Below are 6,406 nucleotides of genomic sequence, written 5' to 3' on the forward strand. Positions count from 1 at the left end.
TTAGAAAGAGGTGACGGCAAAGCAGGAATAGGGTCATCGTGATATCTAGCTACTTCCTGCTGGCATTGGGGGCAACGTGTCTCTAGGGGGAACCTAGAAGAATGGGTATGGGGGATGTTTGTCCGGTCTTAGGAGAGTTGGCTGTTTCCTGCTGTCCAGGGTCTATGGAGCCATCTGAGGATAGGCCAGATGGAACAGGTCCAGTAGAAGCAGCTGTGTGTGTGACAGGAGATGGAGCATCTGGAGGTTGCTTCTCTGGACCTGTTCTGGATGCGCCTGGACTTGACAAGATGTAGGGAATAAGATTAAATACATTTGGGAGAAAGAAAATTTTTTTTTTAAGATGTACATTTGAAACCCAGAGGAACCTCACCCTTTGCAATAGGTAATAAGAACTTTAGGCACATGTATTTATCTGGATGGAGCCTATTTGGTCCACGAGAGGTAGATCTGAGTGGGTTTCCTGTAGCTTGATAACACCCATAGCATATTTCCTTCACTATCAAGACTTCTTCATGCTAGTGTTTCAGCTTTTTGAAGAAGCTCATTTGTCATCACCCTTCGTGATCTTCTTCCCTCAGCCCTTGTATCCCACATCTGCTACATCTTTCTACCACGTGGGCAACTTGCCCACTTCCAATAGAAAAAGTATTTATTGCGTAAAAAATGTTCAAGCTGAGAGTTAAAGGCATATATAATTTTTTTTTTTGAGACAGGGTTTCTCTGTGTAGCCCTGGCTGTCCTGGAACTCACTTTGTAGACCAGGCTAGCCTCAAACTCAGAAATCCACCTGCCTCTGTCTCCCAAGTGCTGGGAGCATGCGCAACCACTGCCCAGCCCCTTATATTTTTAATTCTAATGTTGGTTTGCACTTAACAGTGAAGGAGATCTGATACATGTTACCAGGATGTATGCTGTGAGGTAAAGATCAAGGTTCATCCTTCTATGAGTGGCTATTCAATTTGGACATCGTGTGTTGAAGATGCTGTCTTTTCAATATGCATTGTTGGCATTGTTGTGAAAAATCTGGTGGCTATAGGAGTGTGGGCCTCTTTTTATTTTTACAATATGACTTTAGTTTCATAAGTTTATATCTGAATATTCTATTCTATTCTATTCTATTCTATTCTATTCTATTCTATTCTATTCTATTCTATTCTACTCAGCTGCTGCCTGTTTCTGTTTTGATCACTATGGCTCTATAGTATGCTACAGGTATGATAATGACTTCAGCACTGTTCTTTCTGCTCAGGATTTATTTGGTATGTGGGATATTTTGTGTCTACACATGAATTTTCAGATTTTTATGCTTCTGTGAAGAATAGCATTGGAGTTTTAAGATTACATTGAATCTGTGTATTTTATTTGGTAAGACGGTCATTATTTACGGTATTTTGTCCATCCATGAACATGGGAGGACTTTCTATGTTCTATTATTTTTCTCTATTTCCTTCTTCAGTGTTTTAAAGTTTTCATTGTACAGATCTTTTATTACCTTTGTTGGGTTTATTCCATGTTATGTTTTTTAAGCGACTGTAAATAGAATTGTTCCTGTCATTTCATTTGCAGTATGCTTACCCTTGGTCTATAGGAAGGCTACTGATCGTTCTGTTAATAATGTGTCTTTTTGCCATGTTGAAAATATTTTTCAACTGGATGAATTCTCTAGTGGAGTCAAGGTCTTTAATGTATAGAATCATATCATTTGCAAATAAGAATACTTGAATTTATATTTCTATGTGTGGCTTTTTAATTTTTTTCTCTTGTATTATTTATGTAAGACTTTAAGCAAAACCTTGAAAAGGAGTAGAGAGAGGTGGATATTTTTATTTTGCACCTGATTTTAGTGGAACTGCATCATAGTTTTGTTTTTTTCCCAATTTGGCACAATGTTAGCTATAGGCTTGGTGTACATCCCTTTAGTATGCTAATACATGTTCACTATATCCTTAGACTTTCTTAGGCTTTTATCATGAGGAGGAAAGGTTGGACTTTGAAAAAAGTGGTTTTGCAACTATTTAAATCAATATGTTTTCTGTCTTTAAGTACATGTATAATTACTGATTTGTATATGTCCAACAACCCTTGCATCTCCGTCATGGAACTGACTTGATTTTAGACTATAGTCAAATGGTCTTTTTGGTGTGTTCCTGAATTCAGTTTACAAGTGCTTTGTTGAATTTTTGTATCTATATTCACCAGGGAGATTTATTTACTTTGTGTTTGTGTGTGTGATGCTGGTTTTACAAATACTTTATAGATTAGTCTGAAAAACATTGGTTGTAGTTCTTTTACTAAAATCTGGTAAAATTTGATGAGTCCATTGGGACCTGGACCCTTTTGGTTAGGAAGTTTTAAGATTGCTGCTTCAATCTCATTGCTTATCTGTTTAGACATTTTAAAATGTCTTCTTAGTTTAATCTTAGGAGGTTATGTGTATTTAGGAATTGGCGCAGTTCTTTTAGGTTTTCCACTTTGGTGGAGTAGAGGCTGTTGAAGTGTGAGCTTGTGGCCCTCTGGGTTTCCTTGCTATCTCCCTTTGTACTCTAGTCTGACTGATGCTTTGTTTCTTTTTTGTTGCTTCAGACAAGCCAGAAAATGTTGAATGTTTCTTGGTCTCGGAAGCCACCACTCTTTCATTTGATATTGAACCTTCCAGTGGAGTCAGGACTGTCTTCATGAAGCGTATTTCTGCCATTTACAGCAGACACAGACCTCCATCACCGTCTCTGACAACCAGCTGCATGTGCACATTCAGGTATACGAAGGGGGAAAGAGGCATGGCCAAGGGTAGGAACCTGTTGGGGAAGATGGAGATGTACCTCCTGCACCCTGTGGCGTGCCTCAGATTCAAGTTCCTCTTGACATTGATGTTAATGCTACCCTTGATGCTTCTGTTGCAGAGCACAGTACAGGAACGAGGACCAGATTACCTTCACCAACGACAGAGCTCTCTTGCTCATGGATGACAGTGAGTCCAGTGGGCCAGGTGACTGAGGCATACACGGGTCCAGATGAGAATCAGACAGTTCCAAGAGTTCTCTGGAATCGTGTATGTTCCGTGTGATAGCAAGAGTTGATAAGACTGCTTCAGGACAACATCACTGAGGAGGACAAGAGAAGACTCTTGCCAAGTGTGATGGGATTATCAGTTGATTGTATGGAAATCTGATTGCAGTGAAGAAGGAATGTAATTAGTAGCAGCGGCAGCAGCAACTGAGGGGAACAGGCTATCCTTGGGTGTTGGTGATATACCAGGCAGAATGCCTGGGGCCCTGAGCTTCCCTCTTGGGGGAGCTCCCCTATGGTGGTGCTTTAGGGCCCGCTATGGTACAGGATATTTAAGTTAATCTAATTAGAGATATAGTATTCTTCTGGAGGAAGACATTTGGTGGACTTCAGTCCACCAAGTTTTGGGCAGTTGAGCTCTTAAAATAATTTCCAGGGCACTCTCGGTCTTTGAATACTGACCATGTGTACAGGGAAAAGAATGCTGCATTCTGTAAGCTTTGAATCATATATAGAAAATGTAATATCTTAAATAAAATTGTTTAAAGTCTGCACCCAAATGTGGACATTTAAAGTGTATACCTCTGCTGATTCAATATTATGAAAATATCTTTTATGTTCTAAGAGACTGGGACTTTTGCTGGATCTTACAGAGTTAATGATACACTTTGAGATCCCGATATACTTAAACCTCTATCTTGCTGTGTACTCAGGCTTTGTTTAATTTGCCTTTAACAGTTGGGTGGCATGGTACATGGCTTTAATCCCAGAACTCTAGAGGCAGAGGCAGGCAGATTTCTGAGAGTTTGAGTTTGAGGCCAACCTGGTCTACAACTTTGCTTGGCTCAGGTTTCCCATGTGCTCAGCTTTTACGACCCAAGGTAATGCATAGCTGTAATTTTAAGTCACATACTCAGCTATGCCCTTGATCTGGAGTAATGCATGCATGTGCGTGTGCTATGCCAGCAAATATAAGTTGAAAGCAGTCTTATCAAATGAATACCCATCATAAGTGTTGAAGACAACTTATGGATATTGCTTGATCAATAATGGTGCTTGCAGTACTGTTATCTGGGTTAGTGGAGTCACTTGGAGTCAGTGGCTTAATCTTTTGTAAAACTGTTGATTTCAGTACAGTATCTCTCATTCCTTCCCCTATATGCTTTCTGTGCTGTTTAATAAAAGAGAGAGCAAAGCCCTTAGTTAGGGACACACACACACACACACACACACACACACACACACACACACACACACCCCGGGAGCCGCTTCTCTGAAGCAGAGTAAAAAAGAGAGAGAGAGAGAAAAAAAAAAAGTCTGCCTGTCAGAGTCAAGGCAGGTCAGGGTCTGCTGGCGGACTTCCTGGCCTTCTGAAGCACAGAGCAACAAGAGGAAATGCACTCGAGGCTCAAGACGTAGGGCTGAAGATTCTATTGATCCTGGTGGAAGGAATAGAGAGGCTTTTTTTTGGTGAGAACAAATGTCTTATATGAATATTTCATCAAATTGTTTCTGTTAGCTTGTGGCTTTGTTTCCCACGGTACTGTAGTATAAAAAGGCTATGAGAAATAACACTAGCGGCTGATGTGCAGCCCCCCCCCTTATCTTTCTCTTGTATCCTTTTTCTATCCTTCCTATAATCAACCTTACTCCCCCTCAGAGGACTCTTCAACTTTGTACTGGCCAGTCCAGTGCACATACACTCACATGGGATGAAGAGAGAGAGAGAGAGAGAGAGAGAGAGAGAGAGAGAGAGAGAGAGAGAGAGAGAGAAAGACACAGGGACAAACAGGTTCATAAGAGACCAGGCAGGCATAGATTCAAACTCATATGACAGACAGACAAAACGAGACAGGAGACACAGCGGGAGAGAATTATTCAAGTCTGGGCTCACTCATGGTTAGAGTATATGAAGGGGTAGAATATTTAGTTTTTTCCCCTAAATGCGGCACAGACACATTATTGGTGACTGAGTTTATCATCCAATGCACTCAAACCTGTATATCTCATGTGTTAAGTCTATTATCTACCCCCATTTGATTATCTTTTAATTTCCTGTCTTATAGACACCGTGCTAGGCTTTTTCAGGGCTTTGACACTATTCCCATAAGTTAATGGAAATGCCTTTTCAGTACACAGAAAAATGGATCTCAAATGAGTACCAAAATAGCCCATAAAGTAGCTATCTAGCAAACCAAATGACCTGTCAGCCTAACAGGTCACTGTAAACACAGACATGAGTAGATGGGCAGAGAAAGTGCACAGGGAACAGCTGTCTCCAGGCTTGTTTTTCATTGGATCCAGGAACATTGACCATCTTAGACCCACGTCAGTCACTGTCAGTCTGAATGACCGAAAATGTAATAACCTGTCAATGAATAAAAGACCCTCCATTTAGAGATAGGCTCGGGTTTCAGGGTGTGTCTATCTTAACAAGAAAACTGCAACAAGGCTCCCGTGAAAAGAAACCAGGATCTTTTTTTTTTTTTCACATTTTCCAAGTTGCAAGAGAAACATTCTTTCATCTGCGATCCAGGGATCCATTGGAATTTGTGGGTGAGGCTGGGCTACAAGATGCCACGTTGTCTGTGGGAAAACTATGGCAACATCTGGGTAGAAGAAGTGCTAGTGGGCTGGAGAGATGGCTCAGTGGTTAAGAGCACTAACTGCTCTTCCAGAGGTCCTGAGTTCAATTCCCAGCAACCACATGGTGGCTCACAACCATCTGTCATGGGATCGATGCCCTCTTCTAGTGTGTCTGAAGATAGTTACAATGTACTCATATAAATAAAATAAATAAATCTTGAAAAAAAAAAAAAGAAGTGCTAGTGGCTTGAGTGTTTAGTGATGGTCTTCTAGCCTCCCTGAGTACTTAGCTCTTCACTGGACTCCCAAGACCACTCTTCCTCCCCTCACCCCACTCCCAATTAAGTGCTTCCCCCAGATTCTTATTCTCAGTAAGGTTTTTTATTTATTTATTTATTTTTTTATTGTAGCCAAGAAAGTGCTGGCTATGGTGGCCTGTGAATGTCATCAGGGCCACACACCCATCTTTGCTTTTGTGTATCCTTCCATTTTGTCATAGGTAACCTCAAAGCTACTCTTGGATTCGTGTTAACTGATTCTTAGTGGTGAACTCTAAATACCAGCCATTTGTAAACCGCTTTCTTCACATTGTTAAATGCCGCGCCAACCTCAGTAGAATCTGTGTGACAAGTTCCACAGACTGAGGCAAAAACTTCAAAAGAAGGAGACCTCCTGGAACTGGTTGTGGAACTCTTGCCCAGAAAAAAAAACACTGAACCATCTTTCTCATGGAAATTTATCTGCTTTATTTTTTTTTTTTATTCCTTTTCTTATTTATGACATGTTTCTGATAGCTTAGGCCAAGATCTTG

The 6,406-nt window shown here is 40.7% G+C and overlaps 1 long non-coding RNA gene across 1 annotated transcript in view; it reads left to right on the top strand.

Annotated features, from left to right (window-relative positions):
• Positions 1-3,588, top strand: part of LOC114621918 — an 11,103-nt gene extending 7,515 nt beyond the window's left edge. The window contains exons 4-5 of the long non-coding RNA XR_003711492.1: positions 2,587-2,758; positions 2,904-3,588. This is a non-coding gene — a long non-coding RNA (uncharacterized LOC114621918). The remainder of the gene's footprint in view (positions 1-2,586; positions 2,759-2,903) is intronic.
• The last annotated feature ends 2,818 nt before the right edge of the window (positions 3,589-6,406 follow it).

The sequence above is a fragment of the Grammomys surdaster genome, unplaced genomic scaffold, assembly GCF_004785775.1.
Source record: "Grammomys surdaster isolate TR1022 unplaced genomic scaffold, NIH_TR_1.0 185, whole genome shotgun sequence".
NCBI lineage: Eukaryota > Metazoa > Chordata > Mammalia > Rodentia > Muridae > Grammomys > Grammomys surdaster.